Source organism: Schistocerca gregaria, chromosome X (genome assembly GCF_023897955.1).
Source record: "Schistocerca gregaria isolate iqSchGreg1 chromosome X, iqSchGreg1.2, whole genome shotgun sequence".
Lineage (NCBI taxonomy): Eukaryota > Metazoa > Arthropoda > Insecta > Orthoptera > Acrididae > Schistocerca > Schistocerca gregaria.
This window is the reverse complement of record NC_064931.1, coordinates 741236345-741258597: the sequence shown is the minus strand read 5'-3', so window position 1 is coordinate 741258597 and position 22253 is coordinate 741236345. Positions and strand designations below refer to the sequence as shown.

The 22253-nt window shown below is 41.8% G+C and overlaps 1 protein-coding gene across 1 annotated transcript in view; it reads right to left on the bottom strand.

Annotated features, from left to right (window-relative positions):
* Positions 1-22253, bottom strand: part of LOC126298964 (uncharacterized) — a 1082841-nt gene that overhangs the window by 1012883 nt on the left and 47705 nt on the right. The window lies entirely within an intron of this gene.

The following is a 22253-nucleotide window of genomic DNA, read 5'->3' as shown; positions in this document are numbered from 1 at the left end:
ATAGACTCTAGGAAAGGCTTCATTGATTACATTCAGGTATCATTTATTAAAAGAAATACTAAGCGGAATAGCTATTTATTCGTAAGCTGTTAAGACCAGGGTGGTCAAGGAAAGTCGTTGTTGCTTTGTTTCGATTACAACATACACGTCTTTTATCGCTTTTCTTCGAAGATTCATTTGAGTCGAGTTAGCCGTTTATGTAGTAATAAAATGTTATTACTAGCGATTATCTATTATTTTATAAATACTCCTTTCACACAGTTAACGCCGTATTTTAATCTGGTCCATTTTTTACATTGATTAAATCATACCGCATGTGAGTAAACTGTTTGTAGAATGGAGTATATGTATCAAGTTTACTGTTTGTGATTCGATATTACGACGATGCTGTTCAACCTAAACAGTTCTTATAGAGTTACACAGTTTGACCCAGTTAGATATGTCTCTGTTCGTACCATGTGGCAAGCTTTGGCTTCCAAAGACTTTAATGTCTTCCACGTAATTTTACAAAAGTCTGTCAATGCAGAAAATGTACAGTATTTAATGAAGATTGCTTACAACGTTCGTTCTAAGTTGAAAAAAATTTCAAGCACCTAATGGTTGTGATTAAAAGAAGCTGCAGCAACGAGGAAGAAAGCATTTCTAGATGTATTCGAATGATAGTTGGGATCTATGGTTGATGTTCCAGAGCAAGCCACGGGACGGAGAAATGATGGAAGTAGTACACGAAGACTTACTGAAAGTTCTGTTCCGTCATATTTGTTAACTGCGGGCGGCGGAAACTTCATCAACAGATTTCACGTTTTGCTACAATAAATTGCAAGTGGACACTAAAATAGTGTTGAAAAATGTTTCTATTATGCAATAGGGAAAGCGATCTAGTTTTTATGAATTTATAATCTTGGTATTATATGCCAACTACTTCCACAAACTTTCCATTCCCTGGCTAGAAAAAGAAAAGCTTGGCCTCTCTACTTATTTGCAGCTGTGTAAAGCTGCTTGGGAGTCTTCAAATAGACTCTTATAAAAGGTCGCAGACATTTCTCCCGAAGAAGTGCATTAGAAGAACGACGAACGTTTCCTTAAAGCTTAATGTGTAACGGGATTCCCACATTTAAAACTTGCGAGAAACAACCAAAACGAACGAAAATGTCTCCCAGACGAAGCAGTATTTTTCTAACTCTTCTGCTCGTAAACTAAACAGAATCAAATTATCAACAATAATTTTAGATATGCTTCTATTTCCATACATGTAACTTACAATAAATGAACAGTTTATGAATTTTAATACAAATTTTCATTATTGATTAACTCATCATCAGAATGCAAATTTTGTTTCATTACCATTTTTCATTTGAAAAATATTTTAACTCATATTCATAACCAACGACATAAAAATCTCAGACACTTCGTTTCTTATAAATCAAACTATGTAGTTGTGTATGGACAGCGTTTCTGGCATTTAGATCTGTATGTAGGATGAACAAGCGTTGGTCTGGTACACCTGCAAGCCTGGGCGTTATTTACAGGAGATGTCCCACACTTGTGGAGACACATATCGCAATGGTTCCATCATACCGGATTCAGAAATACGACAGACGTATAGTCAATTTAGAGATACATGAAGAACAAAGTCTACACTATTCACAGGGAGACTGGTGGCCACGGATTTCCTCCATTTAAGAAACTGGCGATCGTGACTACAGAAAGGGCCTCGGGACACAGAATTAAAGTAGAATTAACTGGCTATTCATATGCCATCAAATGTCCTACATTAGCGGGCATTGCCTCGGGTGGTATCATAACTGCTGATAAAGATAAATAACATACATTAAGCGGATAACGGAAAGATTCCTAGTCGAAAGTATAGTTTGGTAAATACGGTTCTCAACGGAATGTAACTTCTCTGGTGGCGTCGTGTGTTCCAGTTGTCAACGAGAAATAATTTAGCTGCTATTTATAGTAATTTACTGTGCTGACTGTGAACATATCTTCAACCTTGAGGACAGTTGGGGGTCTCTTTCAGGGAAAATTAATAACCCTCATTCTTTACTACTTGCTCCAAACTTCCGCTGTTACGGAAGCAAGAAAAACGTACACCACGGCTACTTGAACCCAAAAAATCAGCTATTTCTGGACTACATTAGTAGCTGTGCCGAAGAATCTGGACGATTTAACAAATTGGTGATAGAATCACATTCAGTTTAATAAGGTGATCAAAAAGTTAGTTATGTTTAGCATTTATTTGAGATCTGTTTCCTAATATAACGATTGCACACTGGTGCCACCTAAACGCAGACACCGTATTTTCCAAGAACACATGACGTCGTTCTAACAACTTCGGTCTGAACCTTCGAAATAAATGAGTAGAAAATTTCCATTACATTTGGGCCTGTCCACTGCACTGTACGATGGATGTTTGACGGAGTCAAGAACGCTTGGCCTTATTTGCTGTCAAGAGCCCTGGGCTTTGAAAATAAATATTCAAAGATCTGGTTTTTAGAAAAACATATTCATTTTTAATTTGCAAATAAATAAACAAAAGCTGAAAAAAGTTGACAAAATTAAAGCAAATCTACACTACTCTGAAAGTACTAGGTCTTTTCGGTTACGAACCACGTTCTCTTCTGTTAATACCCATAGTTCCTCATTTGTTTCGTCCGTTAACCTTTCCTCCCTTGCATGTGGGATGGAGTTTAGTCCTTCCTCGCAGAGCTGATGGGAAATTTTGCAGGCGATAAACTGAACCGAACGAAACAGAGGATAGCCGTCAGCTGGGAGCGACACGTCTCCAATTCCATTTCTCACAGACCGGTTCAACGATCAGATTGGAATAAATTCCTCAGCAGTGCCACATTGCTTTTAATATTGCACGAACAATGAGCAAGGCTAAAACGATGGAATTAATATGTAAAAACAGAGAAGAAAAATAATAATGCCTAGGATTTGAATTTTCTGGAGAAGCCAAAAGTAATGTGACTAATACTCAGTTAAGGCATTAGTCTATGATTTCCATATCACAGCTACAATTTTCTCTACAGTCCAGTCTCTTTATTTTATATGGCTACTCTCAGTTATCCGTTTGGCGTAATTATGTGAGTCTTCTGGTCATCTACTCTTTATAAGAAATACGTGGTTCATAAGAAAAAGAAAGGAAGATTTCAGTTTAAGGCCCTGGCGAGTGATGGAGCACAAGCGTTGATTGGGGAATGGTGGAGGAGGAAATCGATCATATCCTTTCCAAGGGAATAATCGCTGAATCTGTCTTAATCAATTTAGCGAAATCATGGCAAAACCAAATCTGATTGGCTGGATGGAGATATCAACCAGCGTCTCAACACTGAACACTGCACTATCTCAAGTGGTATATGTGGCCTGCAATACCAGTTAGTCTACTACTGGTGTTTTCGAACTAATCCTACTGCCTTGTATTTATGATTTACGCGCTAACTATAGATAAAACAACAAACATCAAGCAAGTTTTCTTTATGTTATCCGAATTATATCGTCTGCCATCACAATATCAGAGAGTAAAAATCTCAGTTAGAAATTATGCAGGTTGTCTATGGAAAACGGACCCATTCTTCATTTCGTAACTGCGAGCCGTAGTGTCCTGTGTTAATCTGAGTTCATGTTCACAAAATTCTGCATTAGCATTACGTACGTATCATCTGATGATATCAGGCTGTTTAGCGATTAGTAGTTTTATTTGCCTTTCCCCTGTTTGAACACAGTTTCGCTGAATACTGTGCTTTCCACAACCTTTTCGTATTGCTTCTAAGCGATACAAGCCAAAAAAGTAAAAACAGACAGTTGCAGAAATCTGACATAGGTGGAATGCATGGAAGACGTGCTTCCTGACAGTTATTAGTCAACTAGCTGCAGAATTTCGATGCAACACGGTCAGCTGGGAAGCTAGTTCCGGATCGCCGACCATCACTTGTTGAAGAACACGGTAACCACATTCACTTTCTACAGACACATCGAACATTCTCCCTACTTTTTAAACAGCTGTACCTCTCCAGATTTAATTCCGACTGCTATACTGAAGCCTAGGAAACAAGCAAATAAAGCTGTTAGCGAGATGTCCAGTAGTCCTACTGAGCTGACGCTCGAAGCTTTTAGAAAGACTCATCCTTAACTGAATCGACCCAAAGACCCATGAAGTTACTCCTTCTCAACAAGTAAGATTCGGACTTAATGGAGGCTCTACAAATAAACTACTTACCTTACCACACACACAGATGCTGGGTTACTACAACAATTAAAAACAGTAGTGCCTTTTGTTGATCTTACAGGTACCTATGATACAGTATGGAAACATGGACTGGAGTGCAAACTCTAAAATGTTATACACTGTCAGCCCATAATTAGGCATATACATCTCAGCCAAGTAGCTATCAACTGAGCTCATAAGGGCTGAGTAGTGCACACCGCTTGCCAACAGCGCTCGACAAACCAAGACGGTCACCCATCCAAGTGATAGCCAAGCCCGACAGCGCTTAACTTCGGTGATCAGAGGGGAACCGATGTAACAATGCGGCAAGGCTGTCAGCAAGAAAAGATACAGTACATCCATAATAGTTTCTCCAAAATATCTGATATCTTAAAGCAGCTCGAAGCTCGAAATACAGAGCCAGAAAAATTTGTACGCCATGAAATACCATGTCAACTGCGCTCCGATGCCGCATATACCACCTGGGGTATAGCACATGTATTGATAATGGTTTCGACGTCGTCCGCCAACAGCCAGCTTAGTGAAATACACTGCAGCGCCAAAGAAACTGGTATAGGCATGCGTATTCAAATACAGAGATATGTAAATACGCAGAACACGGCACTGCGGTCGGCAACGCCTATGTTAGTCAACAAGTGGTTGGCGCAGTTCTTAGATAGGTTATTGCTGTTACAATGGCAGATTATTAAGATTTAAGTAAGTCTGAAAATGGTACACGAGCGATGGGACACGGCATCTCCGAGGTAGCGATGAAGTGGGGATTTTCCCGTTCGACCATTTCACGAGTATACTGTGAATATCAGAAGTCCGGTAAAACGTCGAATCTCCGATATTGCTACTGCCGGAAGAAGATCCTGGAAGAACCGGACCAAACGATGGCTGAAGAGAATCGTTCAACGTGACAGAAGTGCAACCCTTCCACAGATTACTGTAGATTTCAATGCTGGGCCATCATTAAGTGTCAGCGTGCGAAATGTTCAACGAAACATCATCGATATGGGCTTTCGTAGGCGAAGGCCCACTTGTGTACCCTTGATGACTGCATGACACAAAGCTTTAAGCCTCGCCTGGGCCCGTCAACACCGACATTGGGCTGTTGATGACTGGAAACATGTTGCCTGATCGGACGAGTCTCGTTTCAAATTGTATCGAGAGGATGGACATGTACGGGTGTAGAGACGACCTCATGAACCCATGTACCCTGCATGTCAGCAAGGGACTGTTCAAACTGGTGGAATATCTGTAATGGTGTGGGGCATGGACATTTAAAGTGATACGGGACCCCTGATACGTCTTGATACATTTCTGACACGTGACACGTACGTAACCATCCAGTCTGATCACATGCATACATTCAAGTCCATTGTGCATTCTCACGGTCTTGGGCAATTCCAGCAGGACAATGCGACACCCCACACGTTCAGAAATGCTACAGAGTGGCTCCAGGAACACTCTTCTGGGTGTAAACACTTCCGCTGGCCACCAAACTCATCAGATATGAATATTATTGAGCATATTTGTGATGCCTTGCAACGTGCTGTTCAAAAGAGATCTCCACCCCCTCTTACTCTTACTGATTTATGGACAGCAATGCAGGATTCATGGTGTTAATTCCCTCCAGCACTACTTCAGACATTAATCGAGTCCATGCCACGTCGTGTTGCGGCACTTCTGTATGCTCGCGAGGACCCTGCACGATAATAAGCAGGTGTACTAGAATTTCTTTGGCTCTTCAATGTAGCTTCCAGAACGCCATCTGTGCCTACTCTTTAATAGAGAATGCTCACAGTCAGAAAATACGTGTTAAGCAAGAAAGCAACCGTGCCACAGGGATGTACTCGTGCTCCTACAGCCAACTGAGTGAGTTTGAAAGGGTTCATATTGTGACCTTCCGAATGGCGGGATGGTCTTTCCGGAGAATTGCCACACAAGTTGGTCGCGCTGCGTCATTTATGCAACGGTGCTGGTATTAGTGGTCACGAGAACTTTCTCACTTTCTTTTTGGACGTCCACGTAGCACAGATGCCCTCCAGGATTGTCGTACTGTGAACGGCAGATTGTACAGCTACCACAGCGCAGATCAGAGGGATTATGAGCCCAGGCGAGTCAGCCGGTTATGAGCAGTGGAACTACGGGAAAGCTCACCTCTAGCCCGTCTTCCAGTCACGCCACAGCATCGACGTGTACAGCTCGATTGTTGCCGTCAGAGGATCACTTGGACGATGGAATGAGACGCCGTGCTCTTCAGAGATGAAAGCAGAGTCTGCCTGGCCGCAATTGATGGTTGTCTGTGGTTACGATGTAGACCTGGTAAGCGCTGTCTATTAGAGTGCATTCATCCAGTACACAGTGGTCGCACCAATAGCCTTAGCGTCTGGTGTGGGATAAGCTACAACTCCCGATCACCATTAGTGTTTCTGGAAGGAACGTTAACCATGGCTCGGTACACGCACAACGTTCTTAGATCCGTTCTTTCGCCATTTTTCCAACAGGAATTTCAGGTGTTGTTCCAGCAGGATAATGCTCGCCCATCCACTGTCCATGAAAATCAACGTGCTCTGCAAGACGTGCACCAACTTCCCTGGTCAGCACGACCTCCGGACTTGTCTCTGATTGAGCATGTGTGGCATATGATGGGACAAGGACTGACTCGCGCGACTCGTCAACCAACAACCCTCACAGGATCCATGAATAGGTCGAGCAGGCGTGGAATTCCGTATCCCAGGGCAGTATTTGCCATCTGTACGATAGACTGTGTGTCAGAGACAGCCCCGCCACTGTTGCCCATGGAGGCTACACCACATACTAATATGAGTGCACGGGTCGATACATCGTACCTCAGAACCGCTTGTGCCATTGATCTGTGAATGTACTCCATATGCACTATTGCAGCAGTAAATCTTGAGTGAACTGCAAACCTGTAAAAGGGCGTACTTATTCTTTTTCCGGCAGTATAGTTCCTTGGAAATTCACTTTTTATGATAGACGAAATTTTAGCACAATTTTTTGTGATCTTTCCATAAAGTGAGGTTCAACAGCCGTGAAGTGTTTTATAAAAGCCATTTTAACCATCAGTTGTTTATTTTACCATTATTCATCTACCGGTTTCGGATATTAACTGTCATCCAGGATGTAGGACGCAACACATATGTAAGATAAATTGTCGGCCGGAGTGGCTGAGCCTTTCTAGGCCCTACAGTCTGAAACCACGTGACCGCTACGGTCGCAGGTTCGAATCCTGCCTCGGGCATGGATGTGTATGATATCCTTAGGTTAGTTAGGTTTAAGTAGTTCTAAGTTCTAGGGGACTGATGACCTCAGTAGTTGAGTCCCGTAGTGCTCAGAGCCATTTGAACCTTTTGTAAGATAAATTAGTTATGAAATTGTGGAGAATTTGGATGTGGTTTAACTTCAGAAGATTATGGGATGTTATTAACCAATCTGTTATACCCTAAAAGCTGGATGATCGTTAATAACCGAAGTCGGTAGATGACTAATGGGACAATAAACAGCTGGTGGTAAAAATGCAATTTATATAAAAATAATTAGTACCACTGTCGTGAGAAGCACATGGGATTGCTAAAACGTGCGTTGGAGGAACTCAGTCAAGTGCTAGAGGAAAATTCCGGTTGCAAATCACTGTGTCATATTTTTAAAAACAGCTCTGGTGAAGAAGAAAAATTGTTATGCTTGTCACATGAGCCTGCGACCGCAAGAACACTTTCGCTCTACAAAACATTCTTCACTGATAGACGCAGGAGCTTTACACAGAAAAATCTCAGAAAAACCATTCTTGTGTACTTTGACAACCTTCAGTAAGGCAATAGTTCTGTGAAACTATCATATTTGTGTGTATTCATTTTTTATTTTTTGGAGCTTATTTTCACGATGTTTCCTTCTTATTTGCTTGTTTATTTTACTATTTTATTGTGCTGAAAAATCCGGGCTTCAGAGATCACTCATTCTATACGAACCACGTCCTGCATTTGTAATTTCCCGGAGACCCTTACAAATAGAGATGTTTTCAGTGTAACTTTTGTCTTTGAATAAAAGTGTCATTTCTGTTCGTCTCATTACGTATTTCTTTCAATTGCCATCTATATCATTCTGTAGCAGTTATTCCCATGTGTGTACTATGTTCCATCGAGCTAGGTTACTTGAAAGTGATATGTCATGTGAAAGCTACTTTCGTTCTCAAATTTTGCACACTACTGTATTGTAATTGCCTGGGTATCGTATTTTTGGAACCAGCACAGCATTTGCCTGAACGAGTATGTGACACCGCCTAGAAATCACGCTCGGGCTACCCGGTACCCCAGGCCACGGCCGTTAATCTGCCGAGCGGATTCGGTCCGGCTCTGGCTGGCCTTTCTGTCGCGCAAGTTAGTGTACTGTCGACTAAGCTGTACGAGAAGGTAATAGGCGGTGACACAACACTGTTAGAAACACTGATGTCATTAAAGAACTGCTACGTCTCTTACAGAGCAGATACAAAAACAAGCACAATCTAAAATTTCACTACCACTTACGGTTTGAATGAAAATTCAAATTCCCTGAATTTCTTTCCGTAGGTACACTTTTAGATATTTCATCGCTCCAGTCCTCATTTGGTGAAAATTACGCAACTGAGGGTGCAACGACGGGTTGAGAGTTCAAAAATGGCTCTGAGCACTACAGGACTTAACTTCTGAGGTCATCAGTCCCCTAGAACTTAGAACTACTTAAACCTACATAACCTAAGGACTTCACACACATCCATGCCCGAGGCAGGATTCGAACCTGCGACCGTAGCGGTCGCGCGGTTCCACACTGTAGCGTCTAGAACCGCTGAACAAATACTTCATTAATTGTGTTTCTGCGATGCGGTTGACAAAATAATTGATATGTGGTACTGATGATGTAATTTTTCAACATTCCAGAACTTCGATCGTAGAAGAAAAGTATATAACATGTTGAATCTCTAAGGAGCTTAGAACATTGTTGTCACCACAAATACGCTATAATGCGAAATATAGCCGGCCGTTGTGGCCGAGTGGTTCAAAATGGTTCAAATTGCTCTGAGCACTATAGGACTTAACATCTGAGGTCATTAGTCCTCCTAGAACTGATAACTACTTAAACCTAACTAACCTAAGGACATCACACACATCCATACCCGAGGCAGGATTCGAACCTGCGACCGTAGCAGTCGCGCGGTAGTCCGGACTACCGCGCCCAGAACCGCATGGCCGAGTGGTCCTAGGCGCTTCAGTCCCGAACTGCACGACTGCTACGGTCGCAGGTTCGAATTCTGACTCGGCCATGGATGTGTCTGATGTCCTTAGGTTACTTAGGTTCGAGTAGTTCTAAGTTCTTGGGGAACTGATGACCTCAGATGTTAAGTCCCATAGTACTCAGAGCCATTTGAACCATTTCTAATACAAAATATACTACGCTCCACGAAGGCAGTATCAGAATGAAACAGAAGTTGGAAGATGCGGAGTACACGTAAAGACAAACAAATGATCACAGTTGCAGAAAAAATGGTTGATTTATTCAAGAGAAAAAGCTTCAAAAACTGAGTAAGTCAATAACGAGTAGATACAACTCTGGCTTTTATTCAATCAGTTATTCCTATTAGATTGATTTATAAAGTTGTTGGATGTTCTCCTGAGGGATAGTGTGCCCAGTTCTGTCCACCTGTCAAATTACATCGTCAAAATACCGAGCTGGTTCGGGCGCCCTGCCCGTTATGCTCCAAACGTTCTCAACTAGGGAGAGATCCGGTGACCTTGCTGGACAAGGTAGGTTTTGGAAAGCACGAACACAAGCAGCAGAAACTCTCGCCGGGTGTGGGTGTGCGTTGTCTTCCTGAAACGTGAGCCGAGGATGGCTTGGCACGAAGGGCAACAAAACGGGCCATAGAATATCTCGAAGTGCCGCTATGCTGTAAGGGTGCAGCGGATGGCAACCAAATAGGTCTTGCTATGAAATGAAATGGCACCCCAGACCCTCACTCCTGGTTGCTGGGCCGTACGGCGGCCGGCCATTGTGGCCGAGTGGTTCTAGGCGCTTCAGTCCCGAACTGCGCTGCTCATGCGGTCGCAGGTTCGAATCCTGCCTCGGGCATGGATATGTGTGGTGTCCTTAGGATACTTACTTTTAGTAGTTCTATGTCTAGGGGACTTATGACTTCAGATGTTAAGTCCCATATTGCTTAGAGCCATTTGAACCATTTTGAGCCATGTGGCGGGTGATAGTCAGGGTTGGTGTCCCAAAAGCGTCCAGAGTGTCTCCAGACACGTCTTCGCTGGTCATCGGGGCTTCGTTCGAAGCGGGACTCATCTCTGAAGACAATTCTACTCCATTTCATGAGATTCCAGACCCTAACGACAGTGAAGACGTGTCTGGAGAAACCCCGGGCAGCGGCGGGATACCAACCTCACTGTCTTCCGCCATACAACCCGACAACCAGGACTGGTGGTCTGAGGGGCTATTTCCTTTCATAGCAGGATCAATTTGTTTGTCATCTGCAGGACCCTTACAGCACAGCGGAACGTGGACTATTTTCTACTCACTGTTTTCTTACCCTTCATTGCAGGCCATCTTGGGCTTACATTTTCTCAACATAGTGCCCTTCCGCACAAAGCGAGCATTTCTATTGCTTCTCTTCATGCTCGCCAATCCCTACCTTCGCCAGCTACGGTGGCAGGTGTCTCTCCAACTGAGAAAGTTTGGAGCATTATGGGCAAGGTCCTCCAACCAGCTTAAAAGTTTGACGATCTAATGCACCAAGTGGACAGAATTTGGCACGATATCCGTCACGAGACCATCCAACTGCTCATCCCAATCCCAATAACTGCTTGCAACAGGGAAAGAGTAAGACCAACGCATTACTCAAAATGGCTCTGAGCACTATGGGACTAAACATCTGAAGTCATCAGTCCCCTAGAACTTAAAACTACTTAAAGCTAACTAACCTAAGGACATCACACACAGCCATGCCCGAGGCAGGATTCGAACCTACGACCGTAGCGGTCGCGCCGTTCCACAATAAAGCGCCTAGAACCGCTCGGCCACACTGGTCGGCCAGCGCATTACTGACTTGCTAAATTCGTGAACATCTTTTCTCTATAATTAACCTTCCAATTTGTCTGAAATTGTAACCATTTGTTTGTCCGTACATGAACGTCACATCTATTCATTTCCGTTCCAATAGGATAATTCCTTCGTGATGCTTCGGCTTTTTTCTTTCCTTAGACTGTGTATTAAACTAGCCCAGAAATACATTCTGTTTGCCATTAGTGTATGTTTCATCTACCGTTTCCTAAAGTACTGTCCAGAGTGACATGAGAAAGTATCAGTGTGAAAAACTACTTTCTGGTTCTGAAAATCGAGGATGTGTATTCACTTCGTTTAAACTACCAGGTAGCTATCTGTACTCTGCGTAACTCGGCTATTGTTTAGAGTCAGTGTCGTGGCAAGTGCAGTATATTTAAATAACAACTGGCAACCGTTATACAATGACGTGCCAAACACTCTGATATGGGCATATGTATTCAAATTCAGAGACATGTAAAAAGGCAGTATACGGCGCTGCGGTCGGCAACGCCTATATAAGACAAGTGTCTGGCGCAGTCGTTAGACCGGTTACTGCTGCTACAGTGGCAGGTTATCAAGATTTAAGTGAGTTTAAATGTGCTGTATAGTTGGCGCACGACGCGATGGGACACGGTATCTCCGAGGTAGCGATGAAGTGAAGATTTTCCAGTACGACCATTTCACGAGTGTACCATGAAGATCGGAAATCCGATAAAACATCAAACGTCCGACATCGCTAAGACCAGAAAAAGATTCTGCAAAAACAAAATCAACGACGACTGAAGAGAATCGTTCAATGTGACAGAAGTGCAACCCTTCCGCAAATTGTTGCAGATATCAATGCTAGGCCATCAGTAAGTGTCAGCGCGCCAATTATTCAACGAAACATTATCGATACGGGCTTTCGGAGCCGTAGACCCACTGATGTACTCTTCATGACTGCACAACACAAACCTTTACGCCTCGCCTGGGCCACTCAACACCGACATTGGTCTGTTGAGTGGAAACATGTTGCCAGGTCGGACGAGTCTCGTTTCAAATTGCCTCGAGAGGATGGATGTTTACGGATATAGAGACAACCTCATGAATCCATGGACCCTGCATGTCAGTAGGGGACTGTTCAAGCTGGTGGAGGGTCTGTAATGGTGTGGGGCGTGTGCAGTTGGAGTGATATGGGACCCTCGATACGTCTATATACGACTCTGGCACGTGACACGTACGTAAGCATCCTCTTTGATCATTGCATCCATTCATGTTCATTGTGCATTCCGAGGAGCTTGGGCAATTCCAGCACAACAATGCGACACACCACACGTCCAGAATTGCTACAGAGTGGCTACAGGAACACTCTTCTGAGTTTAAACACTTCCGCTGGCCACCAAACTCCCCAGTCGTGAACATTATTGAGCATATCTGGGATGCTTTGCAAAGTGCTGGTCAGAAGATATCTCCCCCCCCCCCCCTCTTCCTCTTACGGATATATCGATAGCCCTGCAGGATTCATGGTGGCAGTTCCCTCCAGCACTATTTCAGACATTAGTCGAGTCCATGCCACGTCATGTTGTGGCACTTCTGCGTGCTCTCGGAGGCCCTACTCGTTATTAGGTAGATGTACCAGTTTCTTTGGATCTTCAGGGTGTTTTTCATGGTGTATTTCTTTATTCATGTTGTTCAATTTGACAGGAACATCTATGAAAGCCGGTTTCTTAGCTGATTGTTGTTTATTGGTTCAAACTCTGTATTCAATGAATAAAAATATCTTAGGAGAATAGAGAATGAAGCACATAGTTAGGGCTGAGAGTGCTCATAATGATGAAGGAACAAGTAAATTACCAGAACAGTGCAAGTGTGAGTCGAACAACTACTTGCGGGCAAACGGCGGAACGTGTACCCAATAGAAATAAAAAACAGGGGTAGTTTCAGATGATTTTCTAGAAGGTGCGGAAAGTTAATGAAGTTCGTAGCAGCTCAGACATGACCTAACATAAATGTACGAAAGAGATGAAGCGTGATATCATTCAAAAAGTAGCAGCAATAGAAACTGGCCAATAAAAACCAAAACCCATTACTAACCAGTAGGAAAAACTCAGTACCTTAAGAATGAATTTGGGACTAAACCTCACAGATGTAGAAAGAGAAACAGACAAAAATGTATATGAACTAAAAATGTAAATCGCAACTACGCAGCAAGTGATGGAAATGTAAAATGATTCCCATGCGAACTAGAAAAATAACAGAATGCAGGGATTAATGTATCAGGAGAATATACATAAATAATAACAAAAGAGATATTTTTGATGATGTTTCTGACAGAAAAACAAAGAGAATCGAAAGACGAAGACTAAATTATAACCAACAGAAAACAGACAGAAGTGGTAGTTCCAGCTCGATCCAAGATAGGGAGCGGAAAGATCCAGAATTTAGTGTGCAGAATTGCAAGCAAGACGGCAAGTTATAGATGCTAGTATTCATCTTAAGGATGGATGACTTCCCAGTGTGGTGCAGTGATAAAGAAAAAAATAGTCGAAGTCGTAGCACTTTAAGTAGAGAGATTGTAGAGCAGGGATAGAAAAAAATGGCTCCGAGCACTATGGGACTTAACTTCTGAGATCATCAGTCCCCTAGAACTTAGAACTACTTAAATCTAACCAACTTAAGGACATCACACACATCCATGCCCGAGGCAGGATACGAACACCCGACCGTAACGGTTGCGCGGTTCCAGCGCCTAGAACCGCTCGGCCACTCCGGCCGGCAGCAGGGATAGAGTTCGTCAGAAGTACAGTAAAAGAATTCAAGGGAAAGTTTCTAGACAAATATTCGTTGCATTCGTGACAGAATGAATGAAAAAGTAAATTCAGGTCTTCACCAGAGTCTTGATATTTCCAGTACATTGAAGGATAATTGCAAAAACTTGGTTGAAGGGGTAAAAACTATGGACCTTCCATTGGATGCTAAGAATATACTGTAAGTTAAATGGTGACCCGTCCAAGACAGAGTCAACTAACAGGAGTCGGCGATCTGTTGGAAGACTTCTTGACTTGAGCAGCAGAAACTAACATATGTGATGACGAAAACAGACTGCTGCAGTCAGGAAATAGGCATCGTGATAATAGAAGAAAGCCAGGTAACAACAGGTGAGGTTCGCCAAGGGTAAACGGACTAGTAGCTGGAGCTGGAGAAAAGGGGGTGGAGAGGAGATACATTTTCCCTCCATCTGATAAACAAGTCACAATAATTGAATATGACAAGATAAAACCTCATCGCCATGTTAATGCTGCCTCATGCTCTTGAGGCCGAGGACACCATGTCCCACTGCTGCAAAAATTATGTAAAGGAACACCAAATTAAGGATGTAGGGTTTCTGATTGTGAAGAAAAAGAGCGAAGAAAGAGACGAGGTAGTTTTCAAAGACAACACAGTTGAAACAACTGTGGGAATTCACGATCAGGAGGGCATATGATAGTTAACTCCACAAGTAACAGACACATGATGGAAACTGTGGCAAGCAGGGATTCTGGAGGACCCCCTTCGTGACTGAACAGACAGGAAGTTCCCCGTTTGTGTAGCGCACGTCGCCTGAAGGTAACAGGGGAGGCGGGCTTTATGAGGAAGCGACCGACGTCTCCTCGAAGGGAACAGATAACGTCATACGGTACCACAAAGGAAACTCTGCAGAGGAAGACAGCGCCCAGAGGGTCATACTTGAAAGTATTGCCGACGGTCGCTTTTGATCTCATAAAGTCATGCACCAAACTTCGCTGTCCGACATGAAGAGCTAGTGGCTAAGTTTGCGCGGATATAGTATGAAGAAAAATTGTACCCAAGATTTTAATAATGATCTCGACGAAAAATGCGTCCTTCGCAGGAGACCATGATATCACCATAGCCACACAGCATTCTGAGAATACTAACCCGATGTAAAAAAGAAAAAAAATCAAAACGAGTATAGAGTACAAAATTTGAAAGTTACAGACGAAAGGGATATAAGTCTTAAGGACTGAGGCTGACCCCATGGGACACACAAGAAGCAATGAAAACCACAATAGCGTGAAACCATAGTAACAGAGGTCGTATTTCTTGCTTAAAAAGCTTTTATACAAAAAAGTCTCCTGTAAGCAGGTTTCTTTCTTCGCGCATTTTTAAAAAATTCTTTTTATTAATGATGTGTGCCTTACGCAAAGTCGCACTGAGAACGCGTTTGAATCAGTGGTCAGCGAACACGGTGCAGACAGGCAGATGCAACTGCCAGTTTAGCGCGACTATTTCAGTATAGTTGGGGAAGACAGCCATTGGTATTGACGAAAGGGAAAGTAGATTGTCTCTCAGACTGAAATGTTACGGCAGGCATCGGCCACGGAAGGGCGTGGCGCTTGGCTGCTATCTGTTGGTGCTTCCTCCTGATCAGCTGCTACTGTCAGGTTCGGAACTGACGTCTCGCGTGCTCGCTGAAGCACGTGTTGACGTTGCCTCACACTGCACGCTAATTGAAACACTATGGTCAACGGAAAGAAAGTATGACATAGCTACGGAACGTAGGTGATTTGGTGTATTTAGTGAAAACCTTTCCAGTGTGTTACTGATTCTGTTCCAGTTTCAGTGTAAATAATGAAAACATCTTTTGTAACTATTTTAACATTTCGCAGATCCGTTCCTGCGAACTGCTTACCGGAGAAGTGGATCAGTCTGAAGCGTAAATCCCACCCTAGACAGCAAATCCTTTCTTATTTACTATATGCCGTCGTTGCGCATTATTATAAAACAGATACGAGCTTATTTGTATGAACATTTTATGTAAATTGTGTTGTAAATTACTGGTTGTTGAGCAGAATTAAAATTTAAAAAAAAGTCTTAAGTACGAGGGGCGCTTGAAAAGTCCGTGCAAAGTCCGATAGATGGCACTACCGGCGAATATCGAGGTCATGTTTAGTTAGTAGCACCTTTGGCAAGAACGCACACCAAGTTTCAGCCATATTGGTCTATTTCTTTGTGTTTGGCATTCGTGTGAATCAAGGAAGTCGAGGTATTGCTAAAAATGGACGAAGAAGAATGTCGTATGGTGATTAAACATTATTTTATGAAAGGCAAAATGTCTCAGGAGACTAAAGAGAAGGTTGATAAACATTACGGTGACCCTGCATCTTCGATTAGAACAGTTTATAAGTGGTTTCAAAACTTTCGGAGTGGCCATATGGGCGCAAGTGATACTGAACGTTCTGGAAGCCCTGTGGAGGTTACGACTCCAGAAATCATTGATAAAATTCATGGTATGGTGGTGGATGACAGAAGAGTTAAGATACGTGAGATCGCTAGCTAGTGCTGTGGGCATCTCGAATGAACGGGTACATTGCACTTTTCTTAAACATTTGGACATGAGAAAGCTATCCGTAAGATAGCAAAACGGAATCGTGTGAAGTGTTGCAAAGATGGTTTGCAGCTGTTCGGGAAGAATCCGCAGGACTAAGCGTCGTTTCATCATTGTGGATGAAACATGGATACATTACTATACTCCTGAGACCAAAGTACAATCTAAACAATGGGTTACTAAGGGAGAATCTGCACCAAGAAAGGCGAAGACCAGTCCTTCGGCCGGAAAGGTTATGGCGACTGTCTTTTGTGATTCGCAAGAGATAATCCTCATCGATTATCTAAACTGGGTAAATCTATTACAGGTGCATATTATTCATCGTTATTACACCGTTTGGAAACCGAGCTGCAAGAAAAACGCCGGCGATTGGACCGCAAAAAAGTCCTTTTCCATCACGACACTGCACCAGCACACATCTGAGCTGTTGTGGTCGCAAAATTAATGGAAATTGGATTCCAACTCGTTTCTATTCTCCAGACTTAGCTCCCTTGGACTACTATTTGTTCTCCAATTTGAAGGAATGGCTGGCGGGACAAAGATTTTATTCAAACGAGGAGGTGATTGTAGTAATAGTTATTTTGCAGACTTGGACTATTCCTACTATTCAGAAGGGATCAACAAATTAGAACAGCGTTGAACAAAGTATATAAGTCTAAAAGGAGACTATGTCGAAAAATAAAAAAGGTGTACTCCAAACACATAAGTAATTTTTATTTTTGCACGGACTTTTCAAACACCCCTCGTATAGTTTAGGTACAGAAAGGAAAATTATGTTTAGAAAGTCCAAAACTTTAAAGTTGGAGCCCAGAAGTAGTTATTAATATTGTCACCTATTCCACGATATAACACCACAGAGCACCAGCCTTCTGTCTCTCGGTGGTTCCTGTCTATTGCGGTTCAAGTACGAGCGCAGCCTTCGATTGGCGGTTCTGGAGGAATTGTTTGTACTTGCTGCTAGTGACAGCTGTAGGAGCGAGTGAGCAACGATTTGAAAACATGACACTGCGACTCACGACGCATTTGTAGCAATTCGTATTCGCAGGGCCCAGTGTGTGTTGTCTGTGATGCCACGGTTCTCTGCGACCACCGTTTTCCCCGAGATTCGGAAGTACATGAGCCATTTCTACACAGCTAAGTCCATGTGCTCTGCAGAAACTCTAGAGTTTAATTTTCGGTCATAGAAAACGTTACATTCAAATTTGCGACCGTCATTAACTTGGGCACAGAGTCATTCGAACCTCAACTGTTTGTGTACGAAGTAAGAATGCTTTTTATGCTCAGTTGTGTGGTCTTAACCCCTGAAAATTCCGGTCGAAACATTCCTTATCATTTCGAACCGGTTTATTTAAAAGGCAGCTAGTCAGATTCTAACAGTCGTCCTGTTAACAGTTCGAATGCACGCAATTGTTACAATAAGGGTTAGCGTAAAGATTAAATATTAATTCTGTTTTGCTTTGCTGTGCTAAGTCTAATTTATGAGATCAATAAGATAGTTCTGTTTCATTTCGTTAACAGTATTTCGAAGAAAATTTCTCGTCCGTGACTGTTCATTAAGTTGGTTGCCCGTTGTTGCCCTCCTCATTAACGACGTCACCGTGTTATTTGAGCATTAATGAACATTCTCTTTCAGTAAGTAAATGGGTAAACATGTGTGAGGCTTTATGCTTTTATTTTGAGCTTGCAGTTTGATGACGGGGGTGGCTCTTTCAGCAGGGGCAGGAGGCTAAAATTGTTAATTTCCGGAAGAATGGGCCCTGCCACGGTACATGGCCACTCAGCCTATTAACCCCAGCGAGATTCATTCAAGCCACTGATTCAGCGATCAACGCTAAAAGCTGATTCACACTGAAGTCCTTTTTTATGATAAAATCGTGCTAAATTAAGTTTTACTCCCAAATTGCGAATGAAAGTGAGTACGGTTCATTAGAGAAAGCTAAACAACGTCAGCGCAAAAGCGTTATAAACGAATACACAAACTCCATCTCAAAAATGATATTCAGGAAAACAAACACCTTTTCTTAAATTAATAAAAACGAATTTGTCTCATACATCCTCCATCTTTTTCCTTTTTATTTCCTAGGTAGGAGACTTACTCTTCTCTATAGAACTCTACTTCGTAATATGTGATGAAAACAGTATCACTTTCCAGAGTGAGAAGTACAAATGTATCTGTTATATTTAATGTAGTCCTTAAATGTCACCATTCATCTAAATTACATTACTGAGAGCCTATTACAAATTTCTTGCAGATGAGGTAAATTTTCATTTCCTAGTGGCTCCCGATTGTTCGTCCCAAGCGTTATAAACGTCAAATAAAAGAATTATCGAATTTCAAATCTAATATTACCGCATTCAAGCAGAAAAATGGCACCAGACGTCCGTCATAAAATTTTAATTATTCATTTTAGTTATGTCATGTAGAATTGAGTAGTTTTTGTAGGACGTAGCTAGGAAAACACTTGTCATGTTACTATCGTATTAGCTTTTGCTTTCACGTCCGAATATATCTGCATATATCCCATTTTTATATCGATTCCAGTACTTCTAGAAGCGCTGTCAAAATCAGTGCTGATAATAATGTAATATTTCTGATGCGCACAAGGAATGTTTGTATCATAATTCATTAAGCGATACGAGAACATTACAGCATCTGCGCCGCTAATTACAAATTCTGTTGGTGCACAGAAGAAATGTTTGTACCATAATTTACTATTATGTCATACCTAACAATATACAACGGAATTTCACGAATCAGTATGAGAAAAAAATCTTCATGTAAGTGCTGCGATGTAGAAAAGGAAAAACAATGAGTGATCTTTTCTGCACTTATTTCTTATTGACCCTGACCTGACAGAAATGTGGACACAATTTTTAACAGTGCAGCCTGGAGTGTTTTGATAGTTGTGTCCTGTGCTGCTGTGATAATTCAAACGTTATGAGAGTTATAACACTCGAGTCGCCGACCCATGTCTGGAGGATAAGACATGATGCACGAGTGTCATCTCTCTCCCATCCTATTCTATTCACATTGCAGCGGCTGGAAAAACGTCGGACCTTTCTGTATTTACGAGTGACTATAATTTTACCGTCATGGCTATTGCATATTGTGTGTGTGTGTGTGTGTGTGTGTGTGTGTGTGTGTGTGTGTGTGTGTGTGTGCGCGCGCGTGTGTGTGTGCGTGTGCGTCCTCACAATCTGAACATTAAAATCTATGTAGAAGCTAGAGAGTTTTTAGAATAATAGTTTTCAAGAAAAATACTCCGGCTTTTAAATTCCAGCTTAAAATTAATTATACTGGCATAGCGGACAGACTGTTGCCGATATGACGTAATACATGTGTTCGAATGGAATGGGAATTTTGTAACTTCTTGTGTTGTTGTAATAGCTCGACTCATGTAATTTTTTCGTTATTGTGATGGTAAACACGTCAGGTAAGTATTTCATAAATAACTATGAGTATTGCACATTTACTCTGTCGTCAGCTGTCAAAAAGTTAACATGTATTTTGCTGGTATATGCAACTCTTTCTTTTGAATAAAAAAAATATCAGAAATTTTGTATTAAAATTCCCTATAAGAAGAGAATAAATTGCAGAAGAGTCTTAGAAACATTAAATATTGTTTTTGGTGAATCTGCAATGATTAAAACAAGGGTTTCTGAGCTATATAACAGTTTCAAAGGGAGCCGTGATGACTCTGAAGATGACGCGTACCATGATCGCCACAGTTCATCGTCGGTCGAGGAAATCATAGGAACAAAGAAAGAAATGATTATGAATGATAACCGAAACACTGTCAGGGAAGTCGCTTATGATATTTGCATATCAGTTGGCTCACGGCATGATATTTTTTCAAATTTTTTCCCCAAAATTTCTAACAAAAACAGTGACGAGTGCAAGCTGGTGAAAGACATGGATTCCACCAAAAGTCCCGACAAGAGGTTCCAGCCTAATGAAGACTGCGTGTGTGAACTGTACAATGATCACTGCGAAAGACATCATGCAAAAACATGCGGAAAACGAACAGTGCGAAAAATAAATGTAGGACTAATGTGACGTAACTCAGCTTTGTATTTGTACTGCTATTTACATTTGGATTTGTTTGTATTTACGCGCTGTACGTATTTTCATTAATAATAGTAATGAAAGTTGTCCAGGAGTCGCTAAATGAAGTCCAAAGCGATGCTGAACACCTGAATCGTGTCATAACAATAGACGAAATGTGGTTTTAGGAAATAACGCCTAAACTGACGAAAAAATCTCCAGAAGCGCCGTCAAAAGTGAAGGCTGTCTGCTCACTGTGTTCTCCGACTTTTGCATAGTAGAACAAGAGGAGTTCTTGCCAGAAGATGGGGTGATTAATAAGGAGTTCTACTCCCATTTTCAACGACAACTCCACTTACATTTGAAAAAACTGAATAAAAAATAAAAAAAGCATATTTGTGACGAAACAATTCATGGCTAAGGCATGACGATAAAGCACCTACTCATATTTCATTGCTTGTTCGTGAATTTTTGGCCAAAAGCAATACTTCAATGGTGCTCCGGCTTCCTTATTAGCTAGACACTGACCCATGTAATTTTTTCTGTTCTCAAATATAAAGAAACCCTTAAAAACCGTCACTTTAGTAGCATAGATAAGATTAAAAATGCATCGTTGAGAGAAGTAAAAGCTATCGTAATAATCGACTTCCAGAAATGTTTCGGGGATTATAGAAAGCCCTGCAATTACTGTACAATATCTAATAAGGACTATTTTGGAAGGAATGACATTAATATAAACAAATAAAATAATTCTTTACAAAAAAACAATATATTTTCCGTTAGTTTTTTAACACATCTCGGAGGTAATGTTTCCAGACATACACACCTACTAGAAATAGTTATTGACGGGTTATCGAATAAAAATGCGGTACGATGGTGTATATTTCGTTGCGAAACTGTATATGACACTCATAAAGTGTAATGCACAGTATTCTCCTTGAAATCGAAATAAGATTAGATGGGCCTGTTAAATTAGCAGCAGTTCCAGCAGATAAATCTTGAGAACAATCATTTCAAACTCGATGTGTTTGTTGGGATTTGCCAGAGATGCACAGCAGTCATCTGCCTAAAGGTCGACGTACGGCAGGCGAGCTCTGGCGATCTTCAGCACAGTTGGCGGTAGCCCGCAGACCGCACATCGATTGCGGAATCTGTGGTCCATTTCTCGCTTACAGTGCGGGCCCATCTGTTAGACAGTTAGGAGTTTGTGCTGCAGTTTGCAGATAAGGTTTCTACCTCCACGTGTTGAAGCTCTTTCAAGTTTAATACCAATGAAGAATAGCAGTTTAATTTCACTTTATTGTCATTTCGCTCCTCTATCATTACAAGATAAAATACAGTAATACATCAAATTATTATTGTTATATTTGCTCTACGTATCAAAAAGTTGGTGGAGTAGTTCTGTTCTCCTGGAAAATGTATTTTTCTAGCTGGCACTATCGTCCACAACGAATAATGACCGCCTACTATGAGCTACTTATCGCGAGGAACTTTCACTTATGGTGCATAAGTAAACATGCCATTAT